Raw genomic sequence first — 8,518 nt, forward strand, 5'->3', positions numbered from 1 at the left:
TATGTATGTATGTATGTATGTATGTATGTATGTATGTATGTATGTATGTATGTATGTATGTATGTATCTATTTATTTATTTATCTATCTATCTATCTATCTATCTATCTATCTATCTATCTATCTATCTATCTATCTATCTATCTATCTATCTATCTATCTGTCTGTCTATCTATCTATCTATCTATCTATCTATCTATCTATCTATCTATCTATCTATTTATCTATTCATCTATTCATCTATTTATCTATCTATCTATCTATCTATCTATCTATCTATCTATCTATCTATCTATCTATTTATCTATTTATCTATTTATCTATTTATCTATTTATCTATTTATCTATTCATCTATTCATCTATCTATCTATCTATCTATCTATCTATCTATCTATCTATCTATCTATCTATCTATCTATCTATCTATCTATCTCTCTATCTATCTATCTATCTATCTATCTATCTATCTATCTATCTGTCTATCTATCTATCTATCTATCTATCTATCTATCTATCTATCTATCTATCTATCTATCTATATATCTATCTATCTATCTATCTATCTATCTCTCTATCTATCTATCTATCTATCTATCTATCTATCTATCTATCTATCTATCTATCTATCTCTCTATCTATCTATCTATCTATCTATCTGTCTATCTAACTATCTATCTATCTATCTATCTATCTATCTATCTATCTATTTGTCTGTCTGTCTATCTATCTATCTATTTATCTATCTGTGTATCTATCTATCTATTTATCTATCTGTGTATCTATCTATCTATCTATCTATCTGTCTATCTCTCTATCTATCTATCTATCTATCTATCTATCTATCTATCTATCTATCTATCTATCTATCTATCTATCTATCTATCTATCTGTCTGTCTGTCTATCTATCTATCTATTTATCTATTCATCTATCTATCTATCTATCTATCTATCTATCTATCTATCTATCTATCTATCTATCTATCTATCTATCTATCTATCTATCTATCTATCGATATATCTATTCATCTATCTTATTACCGACTATCTTCAACTGGCCGGCGATCACCTGGTCGGCGGTGGTCGAAAAGAGGTCGCAAGCTTGATGTGACTGGGCCCTCAAATATCTTGGAAAGCTCCTTGGAAAGCTCCTTGTATCAACACATCCGCGAGCCAACATGTGGACCGAATGTTCTAGATATTGATCTTTTTACTAACGATAACCAAGTATTGGATGTAGATGCTGGATCGAAATTCAATACCAATAATCACATTACCCTTACATTCTAAATAGTTTGTGATATCGAGCTGCAAAACTAAAACTTCGAAAAGGTACCAAATTTCCAGCAAGCAGCCTTGGAAAGTTAAGAGGCCTACTAGGAAACATCGATTGCTCAGAAATTTACAAAATCCACCCAGGATGTTGACCAAACTTGGGATATGTTCTCTAATATACTTAAAAAAAAAAAAAAGTTGAAGAATGTGTTCCAATGCGCCATAGACGTCCATCAAGCAATGCCAAATCTAAATGATGGAATGTTGATATTAAAAATATATTGTTAGCCAAGAAACATGCGTATATAGGAGATACAAATCAACACATAGCCATCAAAATCAGTAGGAAATAATAAGAACAGTATATTGCCTCTAAGTACAAAGATAATTCTAAATATTTTTTCAGATATATATATATATATATATATATATATATATATATATATATATATATATATATATATATATATATATATATACATATATATATGAAAATACTCAAGAGCACCATTGGTCCACTCCAATCAGCAGGGCGGAGGGGGAATAGTAGGAGGCGAGAGTGCAATCGCAGTCATCCTAAATTATTATTTTGCGTCTGTGTTCACTACTGAGTACAGCGGAATCAATCAGCCACTACCACCAGGACAGTCAGTATCCACACTCCTACTTGGCATGGGTATTGCAGAGCATGATGTGATGCACGTTATAGATAAACTAAAAGCATGCAAATCGCCCAGACCACAAAAAACAAAAAACAAAACAAAAAAAACGGGAATATCAAGGAAGGTAAAGAAACAATCTGCAAGCCCCTTAGTGCTATATCTAACTTATCTTTACAATCTGGAAGAGTTGTACATGAGTGGAAACTAGCAAAAAGGGTGACAAATACAATACTGGTAAATATCGACCTATTAGCTTTACATCAATTGTTTATAAACTAATGGAGTCTATCCTGAGAGACAAAATTGTGAAACTCTTGGAGAAAAGCAATATTATTAAGGCAAATCTGATGGAGAAAATTTGCTTATCTGTTTAGAAATGAATGGTAGGCACACACACACACACACACACACACACACACACACACACACACACACACACACACACACACACACACACACACACACACACACACACACACACACACACACACACACACAAACACACACGCACACGCACACGCACACGCACACGCACACGCACACACACACACACACACACACACACACACACACACACACACACACACACACACACACACACACACACACACACACACACACGTATACACGTCGCAATCCGAATACTCCTTTGGGACAGATGTTCCATTTCATGAATTCCCAAATCCCCATAAATCCTTCGTTCTCCGTTGTATTCCAGTCCTCGGGAGGCGAGGTTAGACGATAGCGTGGCTGCAGAGAGAAAGCAGAAGGAATTCCATTCCGAACTGGGTTGGGCGATCCATATTTCCGGGTTTACTTCTTTCCGGGTTTAGTTCTTAATACCTCCGCGTCGTCTCGCTTGCCTCCGCAACGACTTTGTTACGTCACTCCTACAAAGTTCTCTGACTTTTGCTAAGTTTATTTTCTTTTCTGAGGTTCCACGGGTTACTAGACCTCCACATCACTCCTGCAAACTTCTCTGTCTCGTCTCTTTACCATTTGTTAAGTCTTCCCCTTCTATGAGGCTTCCATGAGTCACATGATTTTACGAATTTTTGCCACGTCACTCCTACAAACTTCTCCTTCCCTCTTCTCTGCCTTCGCTCTGGTCTCCTTCTTTCACATATGTGTTTTTATTCTGGCTATCCCATGATTATTTTATTCAATCGTGTGGTTGCTCTGTAGTTGTGGCTGAATCCATTTCAAAAGAGCCTTTCTATACCTCGAATATGTATAACTTTTTTTTTGCAAACTCCAGACTATCTTATTCAGCCAAAAGATAGTGGTAAACTTCGAAGATCATGTATTCCCTCTGTGATGAGAAAGAATTTCCTATCCGTCCTATTTTAGGTCTCATACGAATACTAGTGTATTATGGTGCAATGCATGCAAGTGACCTAAGGGTGTAATCTACTGAAGTGAGAAGGCAATCATGTAATCTCTCCCACAGTTGTTGTCTTGTGACATCTTTATGTCATCGGAACACAGCCAGCTAACACAGTAAATTACGGAGTGTCGCCTTCTGGCAGAGGTGCGAGAGGCCGGGGTAATAACTCGGACCTTGCCGAGTGCAGGTTGCTCCCGAGCTATTTTGTTTGTTAGTGTCAAAGGATTACAAAGGATTACAAAGGATTACAAAGGCGGAGCATACCGACAGAAGACCTTTTGGTTCATATCTAGGTCGGATCCGAAAAAATCATAATAATAATAAATAAAAACTATAAAATACATAATAAATGCATAGGTATAATTAAATAGTAAACAAACAGGTAAATAGTAAATAATAACAAATTGACATATAAATAATAATAAATGAAAATCGAACAGACAAATGATAACAAAATAAAAACAAATAATATAAAGTAAATTATAATCATTACAGCATCTTGCTTAGGTGTTTATCTAAATGATTCTTAAAGCTTCGAACTGAACTACATTGTACTACCTGTGCAGTAAATTTATTCCATTAATTAATTACACGGTTGGTGAAGTTGTTTCTACCTACTTCCAAATTGAATCTATTTCCGGACAGTTTGAGACCATTGTTTCTTGTTTGATTCTCATTCAATGTGAAATTTTTGTCACTTTTGATGTTGTCAATTCCCTTTAGAATTTTAAAGACCTGTAACAAGTTTCCTCTGAGTCTACACTTTTTTAGGGAAAACAGATTCATATGTTTTAGTCGATTTTCGTATGATTTCTTTTTGATATTTGGAATCAGTTTTGTGGCTCGCCGTATCTATTAAAGTTAAGTACTGAAAACTCCTCCCAACCCCTCAGTGAGAAATGGTAAAAAAAAAAAAAGGGATTTCGGCCTTAGGTTATGAAATATATTTCAAGCAACTAGGAATATGCACATTATATACAATTCAAATTCGGAACTACACATTTTGGCTGTGGGTCCTCGCTCTGAATGACAGTGTCTTCTCAACGCTGAATCTCCGTGAAGGAGTCATTACTACCTTTACTTTCCAATAGATTATATGCTGGATTTGTGCTGTGGTGCATTCTCATTACAGTACAATACTGTACGTAGTTATTACATTTACATATAGCCATATACGCTCTGAAAAGGGGGGTTATGTACACACAGATACAGATTTTCCCTTTGACGCTAGACGATTTTGTTTACATGAAAATCGAATTCTTGACTGAACGTGATTACATTAACCAGGTCTCCGTTGCAGGATAAAAAAATCTTTTGGGATCACATGAGGAAATGTCATCCCAGAACGTCCGCATGAAGAATCGCCACCCCATGAGACCCCACCTGAAGAATTGTCACCCCAGCTTGCCGAATATCAACAGTGGAATATAGTTTAGGATTTAACATAAAGAAAATAGTAAAATGTACATTTCATTACGTAATTCCATTAAGAATTAACATATCATTAAAGAGGCACTTTAAACTGGGTATTGAACAGCAACGTGTTCGCATAATACTTCTAGAGCATTATCAGAAAAAAGTGATCATGCCACACGAATTCTTGAAGGTAAGAATTTAAAAAACTCTTTTTGCAACCACGCATTGTCTCGATGTAACTTCTTATCTTGTTCTAATAAGATTCAGTCGTTTGTGTGTGCATGTCTGTTAGCATCAACAAAATTGACAGAGTGGTTCACAATTTTGTAGGTGTATCCAAAACCTTGAATATTCCTGTATGCTCTCCACTCACCTCTGTGAATGACAGATCCTTGTCGACCAACTTTGAGTGTTATAGGAAGAAAGGTGACAGCATCCCTTGTCTCAACAATTTCCATGTAACCAACTGAAGGCTTTGTGCTGGTGTCGACGATACCAAAGTCTCAAATGGGAGAACGTGGTCCACGTCCACGATGATGTTTCAGCTTATGGGAGAAGCAAGATTCGTCGATTTCTACTGTAACCTTAGGCGCACCAAGTTTAACGGGATTTACTACAAAGTATACGGCACAGACCTCTGAAAAAATTGTAACAGTCTATTATCGTTTTCTCAGAAAGATTCAGCCGACGTCTTACTGCTTTTTCTCCATTATGCAAAAGATATATAACATGAATCCACCTATGAAGTGCAATATTAGAAAAAAAAAATCCTATTCTAACTGACTTGGTCCATTTGTACTTCAAGCAGTCTTTTCGTTGGCATTTCCAGATAAACCCATCATTCGATCTGGAGTATTTTGTTCAGCTCAACCAAGTAGCACAATTATCACACTTAACTTCGCTCTTTAAAATCTTCTTCTGTTGCATCCACCTTATAGCTTTAGAGGAATCATCACTCCAAAGCTCGAGAACGACGTTAGCCAGAATAGCATCTTTAAAACAGTAGAGGGAATAAACATAGGGACCGAATTGTGTACTGGAAGGGATATAATGAAGGGCAAAATATAAACTAAAAAAGTAACGCCGAAAGAAACAGAGGAACTTCCCATTTGATCAACTATGCAAGAACTAAGGACCCAAAACAGCGGGAACCTTTTACAATGTAAGTCCGTTCTGCAAGCACACAAATACACACACTCCGCCTGCACGTTCGCGTGCACACACACACACACACACACACACACACACACACACACACACACACACACACACACACACACACACACACACACACACACACACACACACACACACACACACACACACACACACACACACACACGCACACACACACGCACGCACGCACGCACGCACGCACACACACACACACACACACACACACACACACACACACACACACACACACACGCACACACACACACACACGCACGCACGCACGCACGCACACACACACACACACACACACACACACACACACACACACACACACACACACACACACACACACACACACACACACACACACACACATTATGTAATATTTTCTCCCTTAATTTTCGTCCCTTTGCAGATGATAAAAGTGAGAGAGGAATGAAATATTAATGTTATTTCTTTTACTTGGGCCATTTAAGAATCGTTTTAGATAAAATGTTACATTCTCTTACTACAGTTCAAAGGAATATTAAATAGGTTTCATTTGAAAAGGAAGTACGATCCCGAACTCAATTATTTAAGATGCATATTTAGCAGTCTTTCCACAAACGAAATATTAATACCATGAAGTCATTTATAATTCAATTTATGTTCGAAACCTTTCACAAAAAGATATATATCAAATGTTGACTCCGTTAGTTTGATAACTGAAAATATGTCACAAACTGTTTTTATAAACCAGTCAGGTTTCTGCTCTACGGTGAAGGGCGTAGCTTATTGAACTGTAGTTCTTCAAAGTCTCAAACCTCTATTCCGTGTTTACAGAAAGGCGTCATCAGGAAAGCAATAGAAATATTCGCGTCTGCATACTTTTGAAGTGACAATAAGTAAATATATTGTATAAATAGATAGATAAAAAAGCAAGAAAATAAACTAAAGAATAATGAATATATACTATTCTATATCTATTTTATACCGAGGGCTTTTCCCCCTTACCAGGGAGGTAGCCTACGTCAAAAGCCTTTCTCCATCCATTTCATCCCCACCCATTCCACTCCCGTCCACCACCTCCTCATGAATGATGGGTCATCACTGTATCCCGCTCACTGCCCTGGGTCAGAAGCAATGCACCAAGACACATTATATCCATAGCAAAGCTGCTTCAATTAAACGGCGACCCCCTTTTCCGTCCCCTCATACAGAAAAATAGCAAACGGGGAGAAATCCTTTTGGGCTGCGTCAAAATATCATTGACACTAACCCCTTCATTCGCCACTCATTTCCTTCCTTGCATCATAATATCATCTATACACAGCCATTCTCCACACATCCCTATCTCCTGCTTACACCCCTCCTTGTTCAACCACCCCTTCAACCCCATCCATCCACCTCATCCTCGGTCGCCCCTCATGTTTACTCCTTCACCTCTGCCTTCCACAATTCTTTTATTAATCTTTCTTTAATCCTTCTTTCCATGTATCCAAACCATCCCAATACTCTTTATCAACCTTATCAGCCATCTCTTTTGCATCCCCACTCTCTTCCTCACCTATTCGTTCCTCACTCTAACCTTGCAGCCCCTACCATACTTCTCAGACATTTCACCTAAAACACATTAAAAATTTTCTTCTCTGCCTCACTTAAATTCCAGGTTTTTGTCCCCCACAGTGGTGTCGACACAATCACTACTTCATGCAATTTACTCTTTGCATCCATTCCCAAATATCTATTTCCTGTGACATTTTTTAATCCCATAAGGCCATAACTTGCTTCTCTCAATCTACAATTTACTTCCACCTCCATTCCTCCCTTTCCTGCCACATGCGACCCCAAATACCTAAAGCTATCCAATTCTTCCAGCCTCTCTCCTTTAAGAATTCCTTCCAAATTGTTCCCATCCTCTCCCTTTGTACATCTCATCACCTTACGTTTATCCACATTTACCTTTAACTTTTTCATGTCACACACTTTCCCTAACACTGTAACTAACTCACGTAATCCCCCCTTTGACCCTACCACAAGCGCATAGTTGTCAGCAAACAACAACTGGCTTATCTCCAAGTTTTCTTCATTTTCCTTAACCATCTCCAATCCCATGCCCATTACTCTTGCCTTTATCTCCCTCACCACCCCATCCATGGCGACATAACGCATCCCTGACATAATCCTACCTTTACCTCAAACCACTCGCTCTCTTCATTTCTAATTCTAACACAGGCTCTACTACTCTCGTAAAAACTCTTGACTATCCTTCATAGCTTCCCCCGATCCCATATATCTGCAAAACCTCCCACAGCGTCTTCCTGTCCATCCTATCATATATCTTTTCCAAATTCATAAAAAAAATCCTTACATTTTGCTAAAGCTTTCTCACACATCTGTCTTACCACAAAAATATGATCCACACAACCCCTAGATAATTTTTTGGAGGAAGGTAAAGAGGTCCTTAGAATTGATTATTTGGATTAGAATGAAAATAAGCAGGAGTACAAGGAGAAGCTGAGACGAGTGTGAGAGGTGGTGAAAGATAAAGTAGAGGAAGGAGTAGAGGAGGAATGGGGTTTTCAAGGAAGGATTAACAAGGTGTGCAAAGATAGTGTGTGGAAC

The sequence above is a fragment of the Oratosquilla oratoria genome, chromosome 27 (genome assembly GCF_046742065.1).
Source record: "Oratosquilla oratoria isolate Oo_2021 chromosome 27, ASM4674206v1, whole genome shotgun sequence".
Lineage (NCBI taxonomy): Eukaryota > Metazoa > Arthropoda > Malacostraca > Stomatopoda > Squillidae > Oratosquilla > Oratosquilla oratoria.